The sequence below is a fragment of the Macaca thibetana genome, chromosome 1, assembly GCF_024542745.1.
Source record: "Macaca thibetana thibetana isolate TM-01 chromosome 1, ASM2454274v1, whole genome shotgun sequence".
In the NCBI taxonomy this organism is placed as follows: domain Eukaryota; kingdom Metazoa; phylum Chordata; class Mammalia; order Primates; family Cercopithecidae; genus Macaca; species Macaca thibetana.
Genome location: NC_065578.1, coordinates 192,870,247 through 192,878,583, shown reverse-complemented (window position 1 = coordinate 192,878,583; position 8,337 = coordinate 192,870,247).

Sequence of the window (8,337 nt, the reverse complement as noted above, 5' to 3'; positions counted from 1 at the left end):
GTTACCTGACGACTAACTGGCTGGTTTTTTTTAACCACAGTTTTTTCTTTCAGAGATGGTGTTGCTGACATTTACTTCTATTCCCTGTGTACAGGCAAAAGTCTCAGCTCCACAGCCTCCTACTCAGGACACTCCAGTCTCATCTATCTCTACATATATGTACCTGGAAACCATACTGGGCTATTCACTGTTCCTTTTCTAGAGGGCAAGAATCAGTTTATATTTATTTTTAAAATTCTCTTTTCCTTTTCACCGTGTCCGTAGCAGTGCTGGGGGCATAGAACAGACTCTGAACATATTGATGAAATTGAATTCTATTCTGCAGAGCACATTTCCCCAGCCTTTTCAGGACTTGTAGTTGGAGGGAAACAGTACTATGGAGTATTTTCAGACTTGCTAAACACTTTATGTAATTTATCTCACTTAATCCTTAACAACCCTGCAAATCATTATTTTTCCCATGTTATAAATGGAGAAACAGGTCTGAAAGAATTTGCATAACTTGTCTAAAGTCACATAGCTAGTAAATACAGCTGTGATGGAAACTTAGAACCTGTTTTTCCTATGGGTTATGACTTAATTTATTGGTCGCAGTAATGCCTTCTGTTTCACCAGCTGCAGTTTTAACCAAACAGGTAATTTGAAAAAAGAAATAATATTATTCTACTACTCATTGCCTAGACCTTCACAGGCAGACAAAAAGAGTTATAGAAGAAAATAAGGATTGGAGTATTTGGGTTAAAACCACCCACCATTTACCAGTTGCCCTATAAGAATTACATAAAAGTTTCTCTGCCCAGAAATAAGAATGTAGTCATACACTGGGAGGACCATTTTATGATGTTTATCTTTCAAAGAAACAGAGATTAATGGAAGTAATATATCACAAGTTGAATACAAACAACAGTATTGGAAATCTCTAAACATAGTATACAAAATGGCTTTTATTTTACATCTACTCATCTTTCACCTAATTACACAGCTTCTGTATTATCTCATAAGAAGATAAGTAACTGACATTCTTTTCTCTCCATTAGTAGCTGTTGGACATTGTTGGTCTGTCTAGAATTCAGCAGATATTACAATTCTCATTATATAGATGAGGTTCAGAAAGCTTAATTGTTCCAAAAGATTCTTTTGCATCAATTATGTGCCAAGCATTGCATCTAACAATAAACTCTGGATTTGATAACATCCTAAGATCCCTTTCAGTCAATAGTCTATTCTTTTCTGTGGCTACTCTAAAGATTATCAAATTCTTTAAATAACTGTGAACCCATTAAAAGTCTTTGGAAGAATGTGTAAACCCGGAAAGAGATTTTTTCTTTTTCTTTCTCTTTTTTTTTTTTTTACATTTGCTGAAATCATTCCAAGATTCTCAGGGCTATGATTCTACACCTTTAAGATCTGTCTATAACAATACATTGATCAAAAATCATGAAACCTTTAGAAAGATCCTTGGCATTTACCTTGCCCAGCTGTCATTCTCTCCATAACATCCGTGTTCAGATTTAATATTTCCAGTGGTGATTTTTCCACTGTTTATGCCATTTTGAGAAACTCTTCATGATAGTTATTTAAAATTCATCTCTCAATGACCTTTTTCTGTAAGTCATAACTCTTCTTGAACCATAGAGAACAAATCCAGATAGTTTTAAAAGGACTCTATGTGGTGTGATCATAAGTCCCTGACAGTACTAGTTTATGAGTGTTGCCCTGGGTTCCTGTCTATTTTAGTATCTATCTCAGACTTTTCATTGTATAATGAAATTTTAGTGTAATCAATCATTGCTTTAGAACAAGCTGTAAATAGATGGGTAGGCCTCCCCTTTCCTCTTGCAACTTCTGCTGTGATCTCATCTAGTAGCATGTGCGACATGCATGCAGTGCACAGCGTCCTTACCCTCATAAATGGCCGAATCTAAAAGATCACCAGTGGTAATTCATCCCTCTTTCCCTGCCCCTTTCCTCATCACTAATATTTCTTCTTCAAAAAGAGCTTGCTGATAAAATGAAGTGTGCTCAGACATAAGTTGCTAGGGACAGCTAACTCTTTCCAGTTTCAGGTAGTTCTGGGAGATGTATTTGATAATCTTTCACTGCTGGCCCCTTGGTATACCTATCAGTTATACTGTGATCAGTGGCAAGGCCTGCAAGATACATGAAGTTACCAACTGGCAGTCAACCAGGAGACTGTGAATGACAAATGTAATAAATTATAGTTCAGGTACATGTGAAATAAGTGGAGGAAATAAAGAGAGTCATCCTATCTGTGGAGCAAAAGGAGAAGAGTTTAAACAGTTTTTGTATTGTTTTGTCATTTATTGTACTGTGTAAAATTTACAACTATTCACTTATTTCTTTGACAAAGCTTTTAAGTTTTGCCATACATACTTCTAGCAACAATAAGTTAAAAGAAAAAAATTAGATATGTGTGGTATGGTTTGACTGTGTTTAGGTTGGTGCAAAAGTAATTGCGATTTTTGCCATTGGAGGTTAATGGCAAAGACCACAATCACTTTTGCACCAACGTAATATGTCCCCATCCAAATCTCATGGTGAATCGTAATCCCCAGTGTTGGAGGTGAGGCCTCATGGGAGGTGTTTGGATCATGGGGACATATCCATCATGAGTGGTTTTAGCCCATCCTCTTAGTGATATGTGAGTTCTCTGAGTTCTCAGGAGATCTGGTCTTCTAAGTGTGTGATATCTCCCATCTCACTCTCTTTCTTGCTCCTGCTTTTGCCATATGAAGGGCCTGCTCCCGCTTCAGCTTCCACCATGAGTAAATGCGCCCTGAGGCCTCCTCAGAAGCAGATGCTGGTGTCATGCTTCCTGTACAGTCTGCAGAACTGTGAGCCAATTAAACCTCTTTTCATATAAATTGCCCAGTCTCAGATATTTCTTTATATTATATGCTAGAATGGCCTAATACAGTGTATTGAGTTGAAAAATAAGAAGCAAATTTTGTTTGCTCAAGAAAGTTAATAATAAGCATGTAACATATATAAAATGTTTGTTGGTGTTTACCATTCATCATGTTATAGTGATATACTGACCACATAAAAACCAGAAGATACAAATGTGCTGGAGAAGCACCAGACATTACTGTAAAAGTAAGTTAACTAGTTTGTAAAGATTGTGTCCCATTTGTAACCACAGAACATACCCTTCATAGGCTTCTTTCTGTGAGATATGACTTTTCGTTTAGATCAAATAGCTATTTTAAATTACTTTCAGTCATTTTTCACTCTACGGGTTTTTTTTTTGTTTTGTTTTTGTTTTTGTTTTTTTTGTAAATGAATTAAGAGTAAAGCAATAGCTGTTAGCATATGGCTCAATGAGCAGAAGAAATTAACAGTCAAATAAGGACAGTTTTGTTTTTGTTTTTCTTTTTTTAGAGACAGATTTTCTCTGTATTGCCCAGACTGGACTCCGACTACTGGGCGCAAGAGATCCTCCTGCCTCAGCCACCTGAGTAGCTGGTGCTACAGGCATGTGCCACTTCTCCTGGCTTGACAGTTTTATGTCAGTGCCATCAAAACATCTCAAGTGAAAAATCAGTTCATTCCAATCTATGCATTTTTTTCATCAAATTTATGGAATCAAAGTCAGTCTTTTGGAAATTCATTCTCTTAACAGTGTAAAACACCTGACATTATTATGAATGCCATAGTAAATTCAATTAAAACATTTAACATTCAAGATAAAATTATATGTTTTTGCAATGACAATACAGCACAAATTTTTGTGAAACAATGTTCTTAATACCATCAGAAGCTTATGGAGCAGAGATGAACTTAGAATTGGATATGGTCATATATACTTCGTAATTATGTACAAATAAGCTATGATATTCAACCAATTGATATGGAAACCATAGTGGTCAAATTGTACAACTATGTTAATTAATATACAGAGTAACTAAACTCCGAAATTTTATGACAAAGCTGATATTAAATTTTAGGAAATTACTTCGGCATGCAGTATGTACATTTTCTGTTTGCTACTTGAAATCAGCTTTTAAAAATGTTTGTGCTTTTGAGGAGCTGCTTTGTAAAGCAACCCAAGTGTCCTACAACAAAAATAAACATTTTCGTAAGAGGTTTCTCTCAACTGGATTTGAATTCTTAAAAAACTCCATTGGAAATATGTAGTAAAAATATTTGATAAATGGAATAGTAAAAGTTCTTTAGCCTTTGAAGTTTGTAGATATTGTATATACTGAACTATATTGAATATCTATGTGTGTGTCTTGATGTGCACATACACACACAATATATTAAAAACAAACTTGCAAAAAGAAAGACGTTGAAATGTATCCCTAAAAAAGCAATGAAGAAACTGAACAAATTAAATCATGGGGGTTCAAATGACATACCTGCTAAACTTTTAGCTCTAGCAGGCCCTAGTAATATTAACACTAATCAGTACGGGTTAGTTTTGTGCCAGCAGCTAAGTAAACAGAGCACTTTAGGACTTCTCTTTCATGGTCTCAACTGTAAAGGAGATACAGTTATCCCTGTGATTTTTTGTTTTGCTTTGTATTTTTGTTTTTTAGTTTAGTTTGTTTGTTTATATTAAGAATCTGTAGCTGAAAACAGTGAGGCGGTTTACCAAGGTCACTGAGCAGGAGGGAGAGCCAAGGTGTGCTGGTGGTCATGACACTCAGTGCAGCATGGCTATCTGTCCTGTAACTGCTCAACCTTGAAAACCTATGCCTTGCCACCAAAATGATGGTACCAAGCTTTATTTTGCATTAGACTTTTTTTTTTTTTCAAATTAAAAGTACTAGCCCCTTCTGGGTAAGATAATAATTCACCCTTTAGGAGAGATGAAACTTTCTGATAACTTTAACTCCTTCATTTTATAAATGAGGACTCTAAAATTCCAAAGTGTACTCAATGGTATCTTCAAAGATACAGTGCAAGTGAAAGTAAAGCTGGTCCCAAAAGCCCTGAGGCTTAGCTCTCTCCTCTAATGCATGCCCCTACCTCAGATAAACCTTTAAATCTCCACATACATGTTAGTGTAGATCTGAATCTTCCCTCTAACACCCAGAGAGCTTGATAGTGATTCTGTACAGGTAGAAAGGCCCTATGGCCTCAGGATGTTCAGCCAGGAAATTATAATGACATTAAGAAGAGTTGGCCTGGTAAGAAAGAAAGATCTTGAGAGAGCATGGACTGAGGGAAAACATGCATCTTGAAGTTGCTTGTATTTGTATTAAGGCTCATTGTTTCTGTGAGAACACTTTATCTGCAGGATGAAAGGAGCATGTGTCTGAAAGTCCTGCCTTCCTTGACTCACTTCCAAAGAAATGAAGGACAGGACCAGTGTGGCTCCTAGCCATCCATGCTCCTAAGGGTCCCCAAAAAGGCCTTTCCCTGGGTATTCAGATGGTGCCATCAGCTTAAAATGTCTTTGTGTAGGACTGGCTGCACCCAGAAATCTGGCAGCTGAGTGTTGGGAAGAAACTAAGAAATCCTTGAAAAATATGAAAGGATCAAAGGTGCTTATTCACATATTTTCAAAAGAGTTCTGGTTTTAATAAGAATCAAATGAGATCGGATAGAGAAGAATCCAGAGACTGATTCTGGTGTGGAAAACTCCTTGTTGCAAAGACCAGAAGAAAGGAGGATACCAATGGGAACATTGCTTATTTGGAAGCAAAGCATTAAACAGTGTGCAATTGAATTGCTCTGCCCTTGAACCTGGAGGAGTGCGCAGGAGTAAGCAATTACTTAAACAGACACATCTTTCCTAAGAGATATGATCCAAGAAAAATAATGAACTACAACAACCAAAAAACTAAGGAAAAGAGAAGAAACTCTCAGCCTTCCCTTTTACCAGAAAAGCAGTTTTATGTTTCAGGAAGACTTTCAACATAGAGTACTGACTTTGTTCATGCATTAGTCAGTCATCAGCACTCTAGCAGTTTGGATGAAAGAATGTTCTAGAGAAATTTTGGATATTCTCTTACCAACCAACCAATCAAACCAACCAAAACTACCCTCTACACACTTTTCTTTAGAGTAAAATATAATTTAAGTGTGTGTTATTACATGGAATAATTGTTCATAACAAAGAAGATCCATTCACTTAGCAAACTCCTAATCTTTAAATAGACCAGAAATAGTCAGTGTTCAGATCCACACACATATTGAGGCTTCAAAACTGGCACACAAGGGTCTCTTTTATAGAACCCCATGAGACTTACCTGTGTATTCTCCGTGAAACTTTAAAAGAGGCTAATTTATATTTATCCCTAAGGGGTCAATGAAACTGATAGCAGCAATCTTCTCTTATAAATTGCAGATGAATAATTAATGAAATATAATAAATTATAATACTAGAAATGAAAAACAAAGAGAGAAGCATAATACCTGGTGTTCACAGGGTATGAAGAAAGAGACACTTCGTACACAGGATGTATGAGTTTAAATTGGCATAACTGTTTCTGTAAAATTGTAGTATTTGTTAGTAACTTTGGTAAAAGCTCATCCTCTTTGACCCAGCAATTCCAGTTGGAGAAATGTATCCTAAAGAAATCATGTATGTCTGTCTACAAAGACTTAGCTACAAAGTTGTTCAGGATATATTTGTTTAAAAATGAAAAATACATATTGTAAAAATTTTTAAAGGCAATGGAATAAAGTATGGTGCGTTCATTTGATCACCATTTTATAGCCATTAATAACAGTATTTTAGTAAATATTTAGTGATGTGCAAACATATATAGAATTACACTATGCAAAATTAGTGAAAAATATTCAGAGTATATATGCCTATGTTGAAATTGGAATGAAATGTATTCAATTATTCATGGCAGTTATCTTTAGGTGGTGGGATTTTAAAATTACAGGGATTTTAAAATTACTTTCCTTTATACTTATATTTTCTAAGTATTTATATTTATGGTTGACATATCTGATGCAGTATCCAAACTTCCCTTCAAAATTAAACTGCCATACTCATAGCCTTGTTCAGCAGACAGCTGCTCTTTGGGCATGGGGGTTCTGATTGGTCCAGGGAAACTTGCCTGGTCCCAGATGACCTCATCCCTTAGGTTGGTGAATCTTGCGATGGCACCACCTTTCACGGGTTATGAGAAAGGGATAAAGAGAGGTAGAGAGGGAAGGAGGGTGAGGTGGTTGGTCCCTAAAGCTGCCTCCATTTGCTAGTTTCCTAGTGGCAATTGCCACTCCGTTTCCTAGTGGCAATTAAAGTAGATATGTACCTTGCAATAACTACCCCACTTCTCGTCTGTTTCTTGTAAACAACTACAAAAGCACAATACCAGGAAGCCTAATCTGTTATAATCAGGAAATAATGCTAAATTTTGTTTTCACATAAAGCTGTAGCAGGGTAATAACTTTTTATGCTTTCTGAATTATAAAAAGAGAATTGGGCATATTTTATATTCTTGACATTCTGTTGAGCAGCATGTGCTTTTCTCAAGAGAGTAAAGTTGTCTGCTCTGCTTCTCTATTTTTATAATTGTGAGCAAATAACAATATTGTTTTATTTGAAGCTTGTATAAGACCTTCCCCCTATATGTGAGTCTTAATCTTACAGAAATTCATTTATCATACCTCCTCCAATGCAGTTTTCTTCATTTATTAGTGCATAGTTTCCAAATGCATTTCTGAGAGTGGCATTTTAGTAACATCATTGATCTCCAGCCCAGTGTGCTTTGGAAACTCTGAGAATCTACATGTGGTCTGCGAGCAGGAAATATTGTGGTTAGAAGAAATAATTATTGAAGGGATGGATGAACAGAAGGAAGAGATCTTAATATCAGTTAAGTATGTTTTTTTTCCTGTCTGTCATATGCTTAGCACTGTGCCAGCCTCTGAGAAGCCATGATGATAAGGATGATTTCTATTCTTAGGGAGCTTAAAATAATGTTATCTTGGACTGGAAGTCATCAGATTTGGATCCTCCCTAGGAGAAATCTATTTTTATGGGTGATCCTCTCCTGAAGCCTGGCCTGACCACCCTAGAATATGTGAAGCTCTGAAAAAATACATGGAGCCTTTGTCTATATAAACAGTTTTAGTCACCTCAAATCACTATTTCGGTCCCATTCTGGAGGCCCAACCTCATGCAGTCCTTCAAAAGACATTCCACACCAGTCAGTAAGAGTAATCAGCTTGCCGGGTCAGCACCCTACAGCCTTGGAATAACTCCACAGATGGGAATATTAGAGCTCCTCAGGGCATCTAATTGGTTCTACACATGGGATAGAGGTTTGACTGAGATCTATGAGGATCCCTGTATAGGCATGGAAAACCCTGCCTGGATGACATTGTGGGCCTCACCTGTCTCAGGCA